General features: G+C 33.9%; 18 non-coding genes across 18 annotated transcripts; all 18 read right to left on the bottom strand.

Moving 5' to 3' along the window:
- Nucleotides 1–544: 544 nt before the first annotated feature.
- On the bottom strand, nt 545–627 carry TRNAL-CAG (transfer RNA leucine (anticodon CAG)). Its single transcript has one exon. It is a non-coding gene; the product is annotated as a tRNA-Leu (tRNA).
- Nucleotides 628–1,305: 678 nt separating this feature from the next.
- TRNAL-AAG (transfer RNA leucine (anticodon AAG)) lies at nt 1,306–1,388 on the bottom strand. Its single transcript has one exon. It is a non-coding gene; the product is annotated as a tRNA-Leu (tRNA).
- A 1,417-nt stretch (nt 1,389–2,805) lies between these two features.
- On the bottom strand, nt 2,806–2,888 carry TRNAL-CAG (transfer RNA leucine (anticodon CAG)). Its single transcript has one exon. It is a non-coding gene; the product is annotated as a tRNA-Leu (tRNA).
- A 678-nt stretch (nt 2,889–3,566) lies between these two features.
- TRNAL-CAG (transfer RNA leucine (anticodon CAG)) lies at nt 3,567–3,649 on the bottom strand. Its single transcript has one exon. It is a non-coding gene; the product is annotated as a tRNA-Leu (tRNA).
- Nucleotides 3,650–4,327: 678 nt separating this feature from the next.
- TRNAL-CAG (transfer RNA leucine (anticodon CAG)) lies at nt 4,328–4,410 on the bottom strand. Its single transcript has one exon. It is a non-coding gene; the product is annotated as a tRNA-Leu (tRNA).
- A 678-nt stretch (nt 4,411–5,088) lies between these two features.
- TRNAL-AAG (transfer RNA leucine (anticodon AAG)) lies at nt 5,089–5,171 on the bottom strand. The gene has a single exon. It is a non-coding gene; the product is annotated as a tRNA-Leu (tRNA).
- Nucleotides 5,172–6,588: 1,417 nt separating this feature from the next.
- On the bottom strand, nt 6,589–6,671 carry TRNAL-CAG (transfer RNA leucine (anticodon CAG)). The gene has a single exon. It is a non-coding gene; the product is annotated as a tRNA-Leu (tRNA).
- Nucleotides 6,672–7,349: 678 nt separating this feature from the next.
- TRNAL-CAG (transfer RNA leucine (anticodon CAG)) lies at nt 7,350–7,432 on the bottom strand. The gene has a single exon. It is a non-coding gene; the product is annotated as a tRNA-Leu (tRNA).
- Nucleotides 7,433–9,588: 2,156 nt separating this feature from the next.
- TRNAL-CAG (transfer RNA leucine (anticodon CAG)) lies at nt 9,589–9,671 on the bottom strand. Its single transcript has one exon. It is a non-coding gene; the product is annotated as a tRNA-Leu (tRNA).
- A 678-nt stretch (nt 9,672–10,349) lies between these two features.
- On the bottom strand, nt 10,350–10,432 carry TRNAL-AAG (transfer RNA leucine (anticodon AAG)). Its single transcript has one exon. It is a non-coding gene; the product is annotated as a tRNA-Leu (tRNA).
- Nucleotides 10,433–11,851: 1,419 nt separating this feature from the next.
- On the bottom strand, nt 11,852–11,934 carry TRNAL-CAG (transfer RNA leucine (anticodon CAG)). The gene has a single exon. It is a non-coding gene; the product is annotated as a tRNA-Leu (tRNA).
- A 678-nt stretch (nt 11,935–12,612) lies between these two features.
- TRNAL-CAG (transfer RNA leucine (anticodon CAG)) lies at nt 12,613–12,695 on the bottom strand. Its single transcript has one exon. It is a non-coding gene; the product is annotated as a tRNA-Leu (tRNA).
- Nucleotides 12,696–13,373: 678 nt separating this feature from the next.
- On the bottom strand, nt 13,374–13,456 carry TRNAL-CAG (transfer RNA leucine (anticodon CAG)). Its single transcript has one exon. It is a non-coding gene; the product is annotated as a tRNA-Leu (tRNA).
- A 677-nt stretch (nt 13,457–14,133) lies between these two features.
- Nucleotides 14,134–14,216, bottom strand: TRNAL-AAG (transfer RNA leucine (anticodon AAG)). Its single transcript has one exon. It is a non-coding gene; the product is annotated as a tRNA-Leu (tRNA).
- A 1,417-nt stretch (nt 14,217–15,633) lies between these two features.
- Nucleotides 15,634–15,716, bottom strand: TRNAL-CAG (transfer RNA leucine (anticodon CAG)). Its single transcript has one exon. It is a non-coding gene; the product is annotated as a tRNA-Leu (tRNA).
- A 678-nt stretch (nt 15,717–16,394) lies between these two features.
- On the bottom strand, nt 16,395–16,477 carry TRNAL-AAG (transfer RNA leucine (anticodon AAG)). Its single transcript has one exon. It is a non-coding gene; the product is annotated as a tRNA-Leu (tRNA).
- Nucleotides 16,478–17,155: 678 nt separating this feature from the next.
- On the bottom strand, nt 17,156–17,238 carry TRNAL-CAG (transfer RNA leucine (anticodon CAG)). Its single transcript has one exon. It is a non-coding gene; the product is annotated as a tRNA-Leu (tRNA).
- Nucleotides 17,239–18,655: 1,417 nt separating this feature from the next.
- On the bottom strand, nt 18,656–18,738 carry TRNAL-CAG (transfer RNA leucine (anticodon CAG)). The gene has a single exon. It is a non-coding gene; the product is annotated as a tRNA-Leu (tRNA).
- Between the last annotated feature and the right edge of the window lie 333 nt (nt 18,739–19,071).

The following is a 19,071-nucleotide window of genomic DNA, read 5'->3' as shown; positions in this document are numbered from 1 at the left end:
TTCTAGTTGGCGTTACAATAAAAGTAAGTTTTGTTTTCCATGTTCAGGGTTGGAATCCAAGTGTCTAGAGTTTGTTCTCTAATGGATTTTAACTCAGCAATGAAATTAAATTTGTGAATCTTGCACAAACTGGTTATTTAATTTAGCTCATGGGTTCGATTGGATGCCAATGTAGTGGACCCCAGTGGGGTTTTTGTTCATGACCATTGGCTGAGAAGAGCAGTTTTCTTAAGCCGAAGATATGGAGCCCTCATTCTGAATTTGTGAGATATTTTATTTTGCTACCTCTGTAAATAAAGAATTGTGGATAAAATAATAAAAATAATATGATATACACATGTGTGGTTGGTTTCAAGCTCTTTTATCCAGGAAGAATACAATCTGATCTTTTATTGCAACATGGGAAATAATGAAATAATTGATGCATTTTTTATGTTGTAAATTGAAAGAGATTTGCAGTGAGTGTTTGTCTAATTCTAAAGTCAATCTTTTCACAAGTAACAAGAAATAGAAATTGTAGAGCAAAGAAGAAAATGAATAACACTGTCAGAAGTGGGATTTGAACCCACGCCTCCAGAGGAGACTGCGACCTGAACGCAGCGCCTTAGACCGCTCGGCCATCCTGACACATGAAACCACTGCTTTTTGAAAAGATGTATATTATGAAATAACCTATCTATAGTTACAATGACAATGTAGCTATTAAAACTGTTAATTTAAAAACTAGATATGAATTGCTTTTCCATTCATTTTAAAGAGGTTTCTAGTTGGCGTTACAATAAAAGTAAGTTTTGTTTTCCATGTTCAGGGTTGGAATCCAAGTGTCTAGAGTTTGTTCTCTAATGGATTTTAACTCAGCAATGAAATTAAATTTGTGAATCTTGCACAAACTGGCTACTTAATTTAGCTCATGGGTTTGATTGGATGCCATTGTAGTGGACCCCAGTGGGGTTTCTGTTCATGACCATTGGCTGAGAAGAGCAGTTTTCTTAAGCCAAAGATATGGAGCCCTCATTCTGAATTTGTGAGATATTTTATTTTGCTACCTCTGTAAATAAAGAATTGTGGATCAAATAATAAAAATAATATGATATACACATATGTGGTTGGTTTCAAGCTCTTTTATCCAGAGAGAATACAATCTGATCTTCTATTGCAACATGGGAAATAATGAAATAATTGATGCATTTTTTATGTTGTAAATTGAAAGAGATTTGCAGTGAGTGTAAGTCTAATTCTAAAGTCAATCTTTTCACAAGTAACAAGAAATAGAAACTGTAGAGCAAAGAAGAAAACGAATAACATTGTCAGAAGTGGGATTTGAACCCACGCCTCCAGAGGAGACTGCGACCTTAACGTAGCGCCTTAGTCCGCTCGGCCATCCTGACCCATGAAACAACTACTTTTTTAAAAGATGTATATTATGAAATAACCTATCTATAGTTACAATGACAATGTTGCTATTAAAACTGTTAATTTAAAAACTAAATATGAATTGCTTTTTCATTCATTTTAAAGAGGTTTCTAGTTGGCGTTACAATAAAAGTATGTTTTGTTTTCCATGTTCAGGGTTGGAATCCAAGTGTCTAGAGTTTGTTCTCTAATGGATTTTAACTCAGCAATGAAATTAAATTTGTGAATCTTGCACAAACTGGTTATTTAATTTAGCTCATGGGTTCGATTGGATGCCATTGTAGTGGACCCAAGTGGGGTTTCTGTTCATGACCATTGGCTGAGAAGAGCAGTTTTCTTAAGCCAAAGATATGGAGCCCTCATTCTGAATTTGTGAGATATTTTATTTTGCTACCTCTGTAAATAAAGAATTGTGGATCAAATAATAAAAATAATATGATATACACATATGTGGTTGGTTTCAAGCTCTTTTATCCAGGGAGAATACAATCTGATCTTTTATTGCAACATGGGAAATAATGAAATAATTGATGCATTTTTTATGTTGTAAATTGAAAGAGATTTGCAGTGAGTGTTTGTCTAATTCTAAAGCCAATCTTTTCACAAGTAACAAGAAATAGAAACTGTAGAGCAAAGAAGAAAATGAATAACATTGTCAGAAGTGGGATTTGAACCCAGGCCACTCAGCGCCTTAGACCGCTCGGCCATCCTGACACATGAAACCACTGCTTTTTGAAAAGATGTATATTATGAAATAACCTATCTATAGTTACAATGACAATGTTGCTATTAAAACTGTTAATTTAAAAAATAAATATGAATTGCTTTTCCATTCATTTTAAAGAGGTTTCTAGTTGGCGTTACAATAAAAGTAAGTTTTGTTTTCCATGTTCAGGGTTGGAATCCAAGTGTCTAGAGTTTGTTCTCTAATGGATTTTAACTCAGCAATGAAATGAAATTTGTGAATCTTGCACAAACTGGCTACTTAATTTAGCTCATGGGTTTGATTGGATGCCATTGTAGTGGACCCCAGTGGGGTTTTTGTTCATGACCATTGGCTGAGAAGAGCAGTTTTCTTAAGCCGAAGATATGGAGCCCTCATTCTGAATTTGTGAGATATTTTATTTTGCTACCTCTGTAAATAAAGAATTGTGGATAAAATAATAAAAATAATATGATATACACATGTGTGGTTGGTTTCAAGCTCTTTTATCCAGGAAGAATACAATCTGATCTTTTATTGCAACATGGGAAATAATGAAATAATTGATGCATTTTTTATGTTGTAAATTGAAAGAGATTTGCAGTGAGTGTTTGTCTAATTCTAAAGTCAATCTTTTCACAAGTAACAAGAAATAGAAACTGTAGAGCAAAGAAGAAAATGAATAACACTGTCAGAAGTGGGATTTGAACCCACAACTCCAGAGGAGACTGCGACCTGAACGCAGCGCCTTAGACCGCTCGGCCATCCTGACACATGAAACCACTGCTTTTTGAAAAGATGTATATTATGAAATAACCTATCTATAGTTACAATGACAATGTAGCTATTAAAACTGTTAATTTAAAAACTAAATATGAATTGCTTTTCCATTCATTTTAAAGAGGTTTCTAGTTAGCGTTACAATAAAAGTAAGTTTTGTTTTCCATGTTCAGGGTTGGAATCCAAGTGTCTAGAGTTTGTTCTCTAATGGATTTTAACTCAGCAATGAAATTAAATTTGTGAATCTTGCACAAACTGGTTATTTAATTTAGCTCATGGGTTCGATTGGATGCCATTGTAGTGGACCCCAGTGGGGTTTTTGTTCATGACCATTGGCTGAGAAGAGCAGTTTTCTTAAGCCGAAGATATGGAGCCCTCATTCTGAATTTGTGAGATATTTTATTTTGCTACCTCTGTAAATAAAGAATTGTGGATAAAATAATAAAAATAATATGATATACACATGTGTGGTTGGTTTCAAGCTCTTTTATCCAGGAAGAATACAATCTGATCTTTTATTGCAACATGGGAAATAATGAAATAATTGATGCATTTTTTATGTTGTAAATTGAAAGAGATTTGCAGTGAGTGTTTGTCTAATTCTAAAGTCAATCTTTTCACAAGTAACAAGAAATAGAAACTGTAGAGCAAAGAAGAAAATGAATAACACTGTCAGAAGTGGGATTTGAACCCACGACTCCAGAGGAGACTGCGACCTGAACGCAGCGCCTTAGACCGCTCGGCCATCCTGACACATGAAACCACTGCTTTTTGAAAAGATGTATATTATGAAATAACCTATCTATAGTTACAATGACAATGTAGCTATTAAAACTGTTAATTTAAAAACTAGATATGAATTGCTTTTCCATTCATTTTAAAGAGGTTTCTAGTTGGCGTTACAATAAAAGTAAGTTTTGTTTTCCATGTTCAGGGTTGGAATCCAAGTGTCTAGAGTTTGTTCTCTAATGGATTTTAACTCAGCAATGAAATTAAATTTGTGAATCTTGCACAAACTGGTTATTTAATTTAGCTCATGGGTTCGATTGGATGCCAATGTAGTGGACCCCAGTGGGGTTTTTGTTCATGACCATTGGCTGAGAAGAGCAGTTTTCTTAAGCCGAAGATATGGAGCCCTCATTCTGAATTTGTGAGATATTTTATTTTGCTACCTCTGTAAATAAAGAATTGTGGATAAAATAATAAAAATAATATGATATACACATGTGTGGTTGGTTTCAAGCTCTTTTATCCAGGAAGAATACAATCTGATCTTTTATTGCAACATGGGAAATAATGAAATAATTGATGCATTTTTTATGTTGTAAATTGAAAGAGATTTGCAGTGAGTGTTTGTCTAATTCTAAAGTCAATCTTTTCACAAGTAACAAGAAATAGAAACTGTAGAGCAAAGAAGAAAATAAATAACACTGTCAGAAGTGGGATTTGAAACCACGCCTCCAGAGGAGACTGCAACCTGAACGCAGCGCCTTAGACCGCTCAGCCATCCTGACACATGAAACCACTGCTTTTTGAAAAGATGTATATTATGAAATAACCTATCTATAGTTACAATGACAATGTAGCTATTAAAACTGTTAATTTAAAAACTAGATATGAATTGCTTTTCCATTCATTTTAAAGAGGTTTCTAGTTGGCGTTACAATAAAAGTAAGTTTTGTTTTCCATGTTCAGGGTTGGAATCCAAGTGTCTAGAGTTTGTTCTCTAATGGATTTTAACTCAGCAATGAAATTAAATTTGTGAATCTTGCACAAACTGGCTACTTAATTTAGCTCATGGGTTTGATTGGATGCCATTGTAGTGGACCCCAGTGGGGTTTCTGTTCATGACCATTGGCTGAGAAGAGCAGTTTTCTTAAGCCAAAGATATGGAGCCCTCATTCTGAATTTGTGAGATATTTTATTTTGCTACCTCTGTAAATAAAGAATTGTGGATCAAATAATAAAAATAATATGATATACACATATGTGGTTGGTTTCAAGCTCTTTTATCCAGAGAGAATACAATCTGATCTTCTATTGCAACATGGGAAATAATGAAATAATTGATGCATTTTTTATGTTGTAAATTGAAAGAGATTTGCAGTGAGTGTAAGTCTAATTCTAAAGTCAATCTTTTCACAAGTAACAAGAAATAGAAACTGTAGAGCAAAGAAGAAAACGAATAACATTGTCAGAAGTGGGATTTGAACCCACGCCTCCAGAGGAGACTGCGACCTTAACGTAGCGCCTTAGTCCGCTCGGCCATCCTGACACATGAAACAACTACTTTTTTAAAAGATGTATATTATGAAATAACCTATCTATAGTTACAATGACAATGTTGCTATTAAAACTGTTAATTTAAAAACTAAATATGAATTGCTTTTTCATTCATTTTAAAGAGGTTTCTAGTTGGCGTTACAATAAAAGTATGTTTTGTTTTCCATGTTCAGGGTTGGAATCCAAGTGTCTAGAGTTTGTTCTCTAATGGATTTTAACTCAGCAATGAAATTAAATTTGTGAATCTTGCACAAACTGGTTATTTAATTTAGCTCATGGGTTCGATTGGATGCCATTGTAGTGGACCCAAGTGGGGTTTCTGTTCATGACCATTGGCTGAGAAGAGCAGTTTTCTTAAGCCAAAGATATGGAGCCCTCATTCTGAATTTGTGAGATATTTTATTTTGCTACCTCTGTAAATAAAGAATTGTGGATCAAATAATAAAAATAATATGATATACACATATGTGGTTGGTTTCAAGCTCTTTTATCCAGGGAGAATACAATCTGATCTTTTATTGCAACATGGGAAATAATGAAATAATTGATGCATTTTTTATGTTGTAAATTGAAAGAGATTTGCAGTGAGTGTTTGTCTAATTCTAAAGCCAATCTTTTCACAAGTAACAAGAAATAGAAACTGTAGAGCAAAGAAGAAAATGAATAACATTGTCAGAAGTGGGATTTGAACCCAGGCCACTCAGCGCCTTAGACCGCTCGGCCATCCTGACACATGAAACCACTGCTTTTTGAAAAGATGTATATTATGAAATAACCTATCTATAGTTACAATGACAATGTTGCTATTAAAACTGTTAATTTAAAAAATAAATATGAATTGCTTTTCCATTCATTTTAAAGAGGTTTCTAGTTGGCGTTACAATAAAAGTAAGTTTTGTTTTCCATGTTCAGGGTTGGAATCCAAGTGTCTAGAGTTTGTTCTCTAATGGATTTTAACTCAGCAATGAAATGAAATTTGTGAATCTTGCACAAACTGGCTACTTAATTTAGCTCATGGGTTTGATTGGATGCCATTGTAGTGGACCCCAGTGGGGTTTTTGTTCATGACCATTGGCTGAGAAGAGCAGTTTTCTTAAGCCGAAGATATGGAGCCCTCATTCTGAATTTGTGAGATATTTTATTTTGCTACCTCTGTAAATAAAGAATTGTGGATAAAATAATAAAAATAATATGATATACACATGTGTGGTTGGTTTCAAGCTCTTTTATCCAGGAAGAATACAATCTGATCTTTTATTGCAACATGGGAAATAATGAAATAATTGATGCATTTTTTATGTTGTAAATTGAAAGAGATTTGCAGTGAGTGTTTGTCTAATTCTAAAGTCAATCTTTTCACAAGTAACAAGAAATAGAAACTGTAGAGCAAAGAAGAAAATGAATAACACTGTCAGAAGTGGGATTTGAACCCACGACTCCAGAGGAGACTGCGACCTGAACGCAGCGCCTTAGACCGCTCGGCCATCCTGACACATGAAACCACTGCTTTTTGAAAAGATGTATATTATGAAATAACCTATCTATAGTTACAATGACAATGTAGCTATTAAAACTGTTAATTTAAAAACTAGATATGAATTGCTTTTCCATTCATTTTAAAGAGGTTTCTAGTTGGCGTTACAATAAAAGTAAGTTTTGTTTTCCATGTTCAGGGTTGGAATCCAAGTGTCTAGAGTTTGTTCTCTAATGGATTTTAACTCAGCAATGAAATTAAATTTGTGAATCTTGCACAAACTGGCTACTTACTTTAGCTCATGGGTTTGATTGGATGCCATTGTAGTGGACCCCAGTGGGGTTTCTGTTCATGACCATTGGCTGAGAAGAGCAGTTTTCTTAAGCCAAAGATATGGAGCCCTCATTCTGAATTTGTGAGATATTTTATTTTGCTACCTCTGTAAATAAAGAATTGTGGATAAAATAATAAAAATAATATGATATACACATATGTGGTTGGTTTCAAGCTCTTTTATCCAAGAAGAATACAATCTGATCTTTTATTGCAACATGGGAAATAATGAAATAATTGATGCATTTTTTATGTTGTAAATTGAAAGAGATTTGCAGTGAGTGTTTGTTTAATTCTAAAGTCAATCTTTTCACAAGTAACAAGAAATAGAAACTGTAGAGCAAAGAAGAAAATGAATAACATTGTCAGAAGTGGGATTTGAACCCACGCCTCCAGAGGAGACTGCGACCTGAACGCAGCGCCTTAGACCGCTCGGCCATCCTGACACATGAAACCCCTGCTTTTTGAAAAGATGTATATTATGAAATAACCTATCTATAGTTACAATGACAATGTTGCTATTAAAACTGTTACTTTAAAAACTAGATATGAATTGCTTTTCCATTCATTTTAAAGAGGTTTCTAGTTGGCGTTACAATAAAAGTAAGTTTTGTTTTCCATGTTCAGGGTTGGAATCCAAGTGTCTAGAGTTTGTTCCCTAATGGATTTTAACTCAGCAATGAAATGAAATTTGTGAATCTTGCACAAACTGGCTACTTAATTTAGCTCATGGGTTTGATTGGATGCCAATTTAGTGGACCCCAGTGGGGTTTCTGTTCATGACCATTGGCTGAGAAGAGCAGTTTTCTTAAGCCAAAGATATGGAGCCCTCATTCTGAATTTGTGAGATATTTTATTTTGCTACCTCTGTAAATAAAGAATTGTGGATCAAATAATAAAAATAATATGATATACACATATGTGGTTGGTTTCAAGCTCTTTTATCAAGGGAGAATACAATCTGATCTTTTATTGCAACATGGGAAATAATGACATAATTGATGCATTTTTTATGTTGTAAATTGAAAGAGATTTGCAGTGAGTGTTTGTCTAATTCTAAAGCCAATCTTTTCACAAGTAACAAGAAATAGAAACTGTAGAGCAAAGAAGAAAATGAATAACATTGTCAGAAGTGGGATTTGAACCCAGGCCACGCAGCGCCTTAGACCGCTCGGCCATCCTCACACATGAAACCACACCTTTTTAAAAAGATGTATATTATGAAATAACCTATCTATAGTTACAATGACAATGTAGCTATTAAAACTGTTAATTTAAAAACTAGATATGAATTGCTTTTCCATTAATTTTAAAGAGGTTTCTAGTTGGCGTTACAATAAAAGTAAGTTTTGTTTTCCATGTTCAGGGTTGGAATCCAAGTGTCTAGAGTTTGTTCTCTAATGGATTTTAACTCAGCAATGAAATGACATTTGTGAATCTTGCACAAACTGGCTACTTAATTTAGCTCATGGGTTTGATTGGATGCCATTGTAGTGGACCCCAGTGGGGTTTCTGTTCATGACCATTGGCTGAGAAGAGCAGTTTTCTTAAGCCAAAGATATGGAGCCCTCATTCTGAATTTGTGAGATATTTTATTTTGCTACCTCTGTAAATAAAGAATTGTGGATAAAATAATAAAAATAATATGATATACACATATGTGGTTGGTTTCAAGCTCTTTTATCCAGGGAGAATACAATCTGATCTTTTATTGCAACATGGGAAATAATGAAATAATTGATGCATTTTTTATGTTGTAAATTGAAAGAGATTTGCAGTGAGTGTTTGTCTAATTCTAAAGCCAATCTTTTCACAAGTAACAAGAAATAGAAACTGTAGAGCAAAGAAGAAAATGAATAACATTGTCAGAAGTGGGATTTGAACCCAGGCCACTCAGCGCCTTAGACCGCTCGGCCATCCTGACACATGAAACCACTGCTTTTTAAAAAGATGTATATTATGAAATAACCTATCTATAGTTACAATGACAATGTTGCTATTAAAACTGTTAATTTAAAAAATAAATATGAATTGCTTTTCCATTCATTTTAAAGAGGTTTCTAGTTGGCGTTACAATAAAAGTAAGTTTTGTTTTCCATGTTCAGGGTTGGAATCCAAGTGTCTAGAGTTTGTTCTCTAATGGATTTTAACTCAGCAATGAAATGAAATTTGTGAATCTTGCACAAACTGGCTACTTAATTTAGCTCATGGGTTTGATTGGATGCCATTGTAGTGGACCCCAGTGGGGTTTCTGTTCATGACCATTGGCTGAGAAGAGCAGTTTTCTTAAGCCAAAGATATGGAGCCCTCATTCTGAATTTGTGAGATATTTTATTTTGCTACCTCTGTAAATAAAGAATTGTGGATAAAATAATAAAAATAATATGATATACACATATGTGGTTGGTTTCAAGCTCTTTTATCCAAGAAGAATACAATCTGATCTTTTATTGCAACATGGGAAATAATGAAATAGTTGATGCATTTTTTATGTTGTAAATTGAAAGAGATTTGCAGTGAGTGTTTGTTTAATTCTAAAGTCAATCTTTTCACAAGTAACAAGAAATAGAAACTGTAGAGCAAAGAAGAAAATGAATAACATTGTCAGAAGAGGGATTTGAACCCACGCCTCCAGAGGAGACTGCGACCTGAACGCAGCGCCTTAGACCGCTCGGCCATCCTGACACATGAAACCACTGCTTTTTGAAAAGATGTATATTATGAAATAACCTATCTATAGTTACAATGACAATGTTGCTATTAAAACTGTTAATTTAAAAACTAGATATGAATTGCTTTTCCATTCATTTTAAAGAGGTTTCTAGTTGGCGTTACAATAAAAGTAAGTTTTGTTTTCCATGTTCAGGGTTGGAATCCAAGTGTCTAGAGTTTGTTCTCTAATGGATTTTAACTCAGCAATGAAATTAAATTTGTGAATCTTGCACAAACTGGTTATTTAATTTAGCTCATGGGTTCGATTGGATGCCATTGTAGTGGACCCCAGTGGGGTTTTTGTTCATGACCATTGGCTGAGAAGAGCAGTTTTCTTAAGCCGAAGATATGGAGCCCTCATTCTGAATTTGTGAGATATTTTATTTTGCTACCTCTGTAAATAAAGAATTGTTGATCAAATAATAAAAATAATATGATATACACATATGTGGTTGGTTTCAAGCTCTTTTATCCAGAGAGAATACAATCTGATCTTCTATTGCAACATGGGAAATAATGAAATAATTGATGCATTTTTTATGTTGTAAATTGAAAGAGATTTGCAGTGAGTGTAAGTCTAATTCTAAAGTCAATCTTTTCACAAGTAACAAGAAATAGAAACTGTAGAGCAAAGAAGAAAATGAATAACATTGTCAGAAGTGGGATTTGAACCCACGCCTCCAGAGGAGACTGCGACCTTAACGTAGCGCCTTAGACCGCTCGGCCATCCTGACACATGAAACAACTAATTTTTTAAAAGATGTATATTATGAAATAACCTATCTATAGTTACAATGACAATGTTGCTATTAAAACTGTTAATTTAAAAACTAAATATGAATTGCTTTTTCATTCATTTTAAAGAGGTTTCTAGTTGGCGTTACAATAAAAGTATGTTTTGTTTTCCATGTTCAGGGTTGGAATCCAAGTGTCTAGAGTTTGTTCTCTAATGGATTTTAACTCAGCAATGAAATTAAATTTGTGAATCTTGCACAAACTGGTTATTTAATTTAGCTCATGGGTTCGATTGGATGCCATTGTAGTGGACCCAAGTGGGGTTTCTGTTCATGACCATTGGCTGAGAAGAGCAGTTTTCTTAAGCCAAAGATATGGAGCCCTCATTCTGAATTTGTGAGATATTTTATTTTGCTACCTCTGTAAATAAAGAATTGTGGATCAAATAATAAAAATAATATGATATACACATATGTGGTTGGTTTCAAGCTCTTTTATCCAGGGAGAATACAATCTGATCTTTTATTGCAACATGGGAAATAATGAAATAATTGATGCATTTTTTTATGTTGTAAATTGAAAGAGATTTGCAGTGAGTGTTTGTCTAATTCTAAAGCCAATCTTTTCACAAGTAACAAGAAATAGAAACTGTAGAGCAAAGAAGAAAATAAATAACATTGTCAGAAGTGGGATTTGAACCCAGGCCACTCAGCGCCTTAGACCGCTCGGCCATCCTGACACATGAAACCACTGCTTTTTGAAAAGATGTATATTATGAAATAACCTATCTATAGTTACAATGACAATGTTGCTATTAAAACTGTTAATTTAAAAAATAAATATGAATTGCTTTTCCATTCATTTTAAAGAGGTTTCTAGTTGGCGTTACAATAAAAGTAAGTTTTGTTTTCCATGTTCAGGGTTGGAATCCAAGTGTCTAGAGTTTGTTCTCTAATGGATTTTAACTCAGCAATGAAATGAAATTTGTGAATCTTGCACAAACTGGCTACTTAATTTAGCTCATGGGTTTGATTGGATGCCATTGTAGTGGACCCCAGTGGGGTTTCTGTTCATGACCATTGGCTGAGAAGAGCAGTTTTCTTAAGCCGAAGATATGGAGCCCTCATTCTGAATTTGTGAGATATTTTATTTTGCTACCTCTGTAAATAAAGAATTGTGGATAAAATAATAAAAATAATATGATATACACATATGTGGTTGGTTTCAAGCTCTTTTATCCAAGAAGAATACAATCTGATCTTTTATTGCAACATGGGAAATAATGAAATAATTGATGCATTTTTTTATGTTGTAAATTGAAAGAGATTTGCAGTGAGTGTTTGTCTAATTCTAAAGTCAATCTTTTCACAAGTAACAAGAAATAGAAACTGTAGAGCAAAGAAGAAAATAAATAACACTGTCAGAAGTGGGATTTGAACCCACGCCTCCAGAGGAGACTGCGACCTGAACGCAGCGCCTTAGACCGCTCGGCCATCCTGACACATGAAACCACTGCTTTTTGAAAAGATATATATTATGAAATAACCTATCTATAGTTACAATGACAATGTTGCTATTAAAACTGTTAATTTAAAAACTAGATATGAATTGCTTTTCCATTCATTTTAAAGAGGTTTCTAGTTGGCGTTACAATAAAAGTAAGTTTTGTTTTCCATGTTCAGGGTTGGAATCCAAGTGTCTAGAGTTTGTTCCCTAATGGATTTTAACTCAGCAATGAAATGAAATTTGTGAATCTTGCACAAACTGGCTACTTAATTTAGCTCATGGGTTTGATTGGATGCCAATTTAGTGGACCCCAGTGGGGTTTCTGTTCATGACCATTGGCTGAGAAGAGCAGTTTTCTTAAGCCAAAGATATGGAGCCCTCATTCTGAATTTGTGAGATATTTTATTTTGCTACCTCTGTAAATAAAGAATTGTGGATCAAATAATAAAAATAATATGATATACACATATGTGGTTTGTTTCAAGCTCTTTTATCCAGGGAGAATACAATCTGATCTTTTATTGCAACATGGGAAATAATGAAATAATTGATGCATTTTTTATGTTGTAAATTGAAAGAGATTTGCAGTGAGTTTAAGTCTAATTCTAAAGTCAATCTTTTCACAAGTAACAAGAAATAGAAACTGTAGAGCAAAGAAGAAAATGAATAACATTGTCAGAAGTGGGATTTGAACCAACGCCTCCAGAGGAGACTGCGACCTGAACGCAGCGCCTTAGACCGCTCGGCCATCCTGACACTTGAAACCGCTACTTTTTGAAAAGATGTATATTATGAAATAACCTATCTATACTTACAATGACAATGTTGCTATTAAAACTGTTAATTTAAAAACTAAATATGAATTGCTTTTCCATTCATTTTAAAGAGGTTTCTAGTTAGCGTTACAATAAAAGTAAGTTTTGTTTTCCATGTTCAGGGTTGGAATCCAAGTGTCTAGAGTTTGTTCTCTAATGGATTTTAACTCAGCAATGAAATGAAATTTGTGAATCTTGCACAAACTGGTTATTTAATTTAGCTCATGGGTTCGATTGGATGCCAATGTAGTGGACCCCAGTGGGGTTTTTGTTCATGACCATTGGCTGAGAAGAGCAGTTTTCTTAAGCCGAAGATATGGAGCCCTCATTCTGAATTTGTGAGATATTTTATTTTGCTACCTCTGTAAATAAAGAATTGTGGATAAAATAATAAAAATAATATGATATACACATGTGTGGTTGGTTTCAAGCTCTTTTATCCAGGAAGAATACAATCTGATCTTTTATTGCAACATGGGAAATAATGAAATAATTGATGCATTTTTTATGTTGTAAATTGAAAGAGATTTGCAGTGAGTGTTTGTCTAATTCTAAAGTCAATCTTTTCACAAGTAACAAGAAATAGAAACTGTAGAGCAAAGAAGAAAATGAATAACACTGTCAGAAGTGGGATTTGAACCCACGCCTCCAGAGGAGACTGCAACCTGAACGCAGCGCCTTAGACCGCTCGGCCATCCTGACACATGAAACCACTGCTTTTTGAAAAGATGTATATTATGAAATAACCTATCTATAGTTACAATGACAATGTAGCTATTAAAACTGTTAATTTAAAAACTAGATATGAATTGCTTTTCCATTCATTTTAAAGAGGTTTCTAGTTGGCGTTACAATAAAAGTAAGTTTTGTTTTCCATGTTCAGGGTTGGAATCCAAGTGTCTAGAGTTTGTTCTCTAATGGATTTTAACTCAGCAATGAAATTAAATTTGTGAATCTTGCACAAACTGGCTACGTAATTTAGCTCATGGGTTTGATTGGATGCCATTGTAGTGGACCCCAGTGGGGTTTCTGTTCATGACCATTGGCTGAGAAGAGCAGTTTTCTTAAGCCAAATATATGGAGCCCTCATTCTGAATTTGTGAGATATTTTATTTTGCTACCTCTGTAAATAAAGAATTGTGGATCAAATAATAAAAATAATATGATATACACATATGTGGTTGGTTTCAAGCTCTTTTATCCAGAGAGAATACAATCTGATCTTCTATTGCAACATGGGAAATAATGAATAATTGATGCATTTTTTATGTTGTAAATTGAAAGAGATTTGCAGTGAGTGTAAGTCTAATTCTAAAGTCAATCTTTTCACAAGTAACAAGAAATAGAAACTGTAGAGCAAAGAAGAAAATGAATAACATTGTCAGAAGTGGGATTTGAACCCACGCCTCCAGAGGAGACTGCGACCTTAACGTAGCGCCTTAGTCCGCTCGGCCATCCTGACACATGAAACCAATGCTGTTTGAAAAGATGTATATTATGAAATAACCTATCTATAGTTACAATGACAATGTTGCTATTAAAACTGTTAATTTAAAAACTAAATATGAATTGCTTTTTCATTCATTTTAAAGAGGTTTCTAGTTGGCGTTACAATAAAAGTATGTTTTGTTTTCCATGTTCAGGGTTGGAATCCAAGTGTCTAGAGTTTGTTCTCTAATGGGTTTTAACTCAGCAATGAAATTAAATTTGTGAATCTTGCACAAACTGGTTATTTAATTTAGCTCATGGGTTCGATTGGATGCCATTGTAGTGGACCCAAGTGGGGTTTCTGTTCATGACCATTGGCTGAGAAGAGCAGTTTTCTTAAGCCAAAGATATGGAGCCCTCATTCTGAATTTGTGAGATATTTTATTTTGCTACCTCTGTAAATAAAGAATTGTGGATCAAATAATAAAAATAATATGATATACACATATGTGGTTGGTTTCAAGCTCTTTTATCCAGGGAGAATACAATCTGATCTTTTATTGCAACATGGGAAATAATGAAATAATTGATGCATTTTTTATGTTGTAAATTGAAAGAGATTTGCAGTGAGTGTTTGTCTAATTCTAAAGCCAATCTTTTCACAAGTAACAAGAAATAGAAACTGTAGAGCAAAGAAGAAAATGAATAACATTGTCAGAAGTGGGATTTGAACCCAGGCCACTCAGCGCCTTAGACCGCTCGGCCATCCTGACACATGAAACCACTGCTTTTTGAAAAGATGTATATTATGAAATAACCTATCTATAGTTACAATGACAATGTTGCTATTAAAACTGTTAATTTAAAAAATAAATATGAATTGCTTTTCCATTCATTTTAAAGAGGTTTCTAGTTGGCGTTACAATAAAAGTAAGTTTTGTTTTCCATGTTCAGGGTTGGAATCCAAGTGTCTAGAGTTTGTTCTCTAATGGATTTTAACTCAGCAATGAAATGAAATTTGTGAATCTTGCACAAACTGGCTACTTAATTTAGCTCATGGGTTTGATTGGATGCCATTGTAGTGGACCCCAGTGAGGTTTCTGTTCATGACCATTGGCTGAGAAGAGCAGTTTTCTTAAGCCAAAGATATGGAGCCCTCATTCTGAATTTGTGAGATATTTTATTTTGCTACCTCTGTAAATAAAGAATTGTGGATAAAATAATAAAAATAATATGATATACACATATGTGGTTGGTTTCAAGCTCTTTTATCCAGGAAGAATACAATCTGATCTTTTATTGCAACATGGGAAATAATGAAATAATTGATGCATTTTTTATGTTGTAAATTGAAAGAGATTTGCAGTGAGTGTTTGTCTAATTCTAAAGTCAATCTTTTCACAAGTAACAAGAAATAGAAACTGTAGAGCAAAGAAGAAAATGAATAACACTGTCAGAAGTGGGATTTGAACCCACGCCTCCAGAGGAGACTGCGACCTGAACGCAACGCCTTAGACCGCTCGGCCATCCTGACACATGAAACCACTGCTTTTTGAAAAGATGTATATTATGAAATAACCTATCTATAGTTACAATGACAATGTAGCTATTAAAACTGTTAATTTAAAAACTAGATATGAATTGCTTTTCCATTCATTTTAAAGAGGTTTCTAGTTGGCGTTACAATAAAAGTAAGTTTTGTTTTCCATGTTCAGGGTTGGAATCCAAGTGTCTAGAGTTTGTTCTCTAATGGATTTTAACTCAGCAATGAAATGAAATTTGTGAATCTTGCACAAACTGGCTACTTAATTTAGCTCATGGGTTTGATTGGATGCCATTGTAGTGGACCCCAGTGGGGTTTCTGTTCATGACCATTGGCTGAGAAGAGCAGTTTTCTTAAGCCAAAGATATGGAGCCCTCATTCTGAATTTGTGAGATATTTTATTTTGCTACCTCTGTAAATAAAGAATTGTGGATCAAATAATAAAAATAATATGATATACACATATGTGGTTGGTTTCAAGCTCTTTTATCCAGAGAGAATACAATCTGATCTTCTATTGCAACTTGGGAAATAATGAAATAATTGATGCATTTTTTATGTTGTAAATTGAAAGAGATTTGCAGTGAGTGTAAGTCTAATTCTAAAGTCAATCTTTTCACAAGTAACAAGAAATAGAAACTGTAGAGCAAAGAAGAAAATTAATAACATTGTCAGAAGTGGGATTTGAACCCACGCCTCCAGAGGAGACTGCGACCTTAACGTAGCGCCTTAGACCGCTCGGCCATCCTGACACATGAAACAACTACTTTTTTAAAAGATGTATATTATGAAATAACCTATCTATAGTTACAATGACAATGTAGCTATTAAAACTGTTAATTTAAAAACTAGATATGAATTGCTTTTCCATTAATTTTAAAGAGGTTTCTAGTTGGCGTTACAATAAAAGTAAGTTTTGTTTTCCATGTTCAGGGTTGGAATCCAAGTGTCTAGAGTTTGTTCTCTAATGGATTTTAACTCAGCAATGAAATGAAATTTGTGAATCTTGCACAAACTGGCTACTTAATTTAGCTCATGGGTTTGATTGGATGCCATTGTAGTGGACCCCAGTGGGGTTTCTGTTCATGACCATTGGCTGAGAAGAGCAGTTTTCTTAAGCCAAAGATATGGAGCCCTCATTCTGAATTTGTGAGATATTTTATTTTGCTACCTCTGTAAATAAAGAATTGTGGATAAAATAATAAAAATAATATGATATACACATATGTGGTTGGTTTCAAGTTCTTTTATCCAGGGAGAATACAATCTGATCTTTTATTGCAACATGGGAAATAATGAAATAATTGATGCATTTTTTATGTTGTAAATTGAAAGAGATTTGCAGTGAGTGTTTGTCTAATTCTGAAGTCAATCTTTTCACAAGTAACAAGAAATAGAAACTGTAGAGCAAAGAAGAAAATGAATAACACTGTCAAAAGTGGGATTTGAACCCACGCCTCCAGAGGAAACTGCAACCTGAACGCAGAGCCTTAGACCGCTCGGCCATCCTGACACATGAAACCAATGCTGTTTGAAAAGATGTATATTATGAAATAACCTATCTATAGTTACAATGACAATGTTGCTATTAAAACTGTTAATTTAAAAATTAAATATGAATTGCTTTTCCATTAATTTTAAAGAGGTTTCTAGTTGGCGTTACAATAAAAGTAAGTTTTGTTTTCCATGTTCAGGGTTGGAATCCAAGTGTCTAGAGTTTGTTCTCTAATGGATTTTAACTCAGCAATGAAATTTAATTTGTGAATCTTGCACAAACTGGCTACTTAATTTAGCTCATGGGTTTGATTGGATGCCATTGTAGTGGACCCCAGTGGGGTTTCTGTTCATGACCATTGGCTGAGAAGAGCAGTTTTCTTAAGCCAAAGATATGGAGCCCTCATTCTGAATTTGTGAGATATTTTATTTTGCTACCTCTGTAAATAAAGAATTGTGGATCAAATAATAAAAATAATATGATAAACACATATGTGGTTGGTTTCAAGCTCTTTTATCCAGGGAGAATACAATCTGATCTTTTATTGCAACATGGGAAATAATGAAATAATTGATGCATTTTTTATGTTGTAAATTGAAAGAGATTTGCAGTGAGTGTTTGTCTAATTCTAAAGCCAATCTTTTCACAAGTAACAAGAAATAGAAACTGTAGAGCAAAGAAGAAAATGAATAACATTGTCAGAAGTGGGATTTGAACCCGGGCCACGCAGCGCCTTAGACCGCTCGGCCATCCTCACACATGAAACCACTCCTTTTTAAAAAGATGTATATTATGAAATAACCTATCTATAGTTACAATGACAATGTAGCTATTAAAACTGTTAATTTAAAAACTAGATATGAATTGCTTTTCCATTAATTTTAAAGAGGTTTCTAGTTGGCGTTACAATAAAAGTAAGTTTTGTTATCCATGTTCAGGGTTGGAATCCAAGTGTCTAGAGTTTGTTCTCTAATGGATTTTAACTCAGCAATGAAATGAAATTTGTGAATCTTGCACAAACTGGCTACTTAATTTAGCTCATGGGTTTGATTGGATGCCATTGTAGTGGACCCCAGTGGGGTTTCTGTTCATGACCATTGGCTGAGAAGAGCAGTTTTCTTAAGCCAAAGATATGGAGCCCTCATTCTGAATTTGTGAGATATTTTATTTTGCTACCTCTGTAAATAAAGAATTGTGGATAAAATAATAAAAATAATATGATATACACATATGTGGTTGGTTTCAAGTTCTTTTATCCAGGGAGAATACAATCTGATCTTTTATTGCAACATGGGAAATAATGAAATAATTGATGCATTTTTTATGTTGTAAATTGAAAGAGATTTGCAGTGAGTGTTTGTCTAATTCTAAAGTCAATCTTTTCACAAGTAACAAGAAATAGAAACTGTAGAGCAAAGAAGAAAATGAATAACACTGTCAAAAGTGGGATTTGAACCCACGTCTCCAGAAGAGACTGCAACCTGAACACAGAGCCTTAGACCGCTCGGCCATCCTGACACATGAAAACAATGCTGTTTGAAAAGATGTATATTATGAAATAACCTATCTATAGTTACAATGACAATGTTGCTATTGAAACTGTTAATTTAAAAATTAAATATGAATTGCTTTTCCATTCATTTTAAAGAGGTTTCTAGTTGGCGTTACAATAAAAGTAAGTTTTGTTTTCCATGTTCAGGGTTGGAATCCAAGTGTCTAGAGTTTGTTCTCTAATGGATTTTAACTCAGCAATGAAATTAAATTTGTGAATCTTGCACAAACTGGCTACTTAATTTAGCTCATGGGTTTGATTGGATGCCATTGTAGTGGACCCCAGTGGGGTTTCTGTTC

The sequence above is a fragment of the Pseudophryne corroboree genome, chromosome 1 (assembly GCF_028390025.1).
Source record: "Pseudophryne corroboree isolate aPseCor3 chromosome 1, aPseCor3.hap2, whole genome shotgun sequence".
Taxonomy (NCBI): domain Eukaryota; kingdom Metazoa; phylum Chordata; class Amphibia; order Anura; family Myobatrachidae; genus Pseudophryne; species Pseudophryne corroboree.
This window is presented reverse-complemented; position numbering and strand designations above follow the sequence as displayed.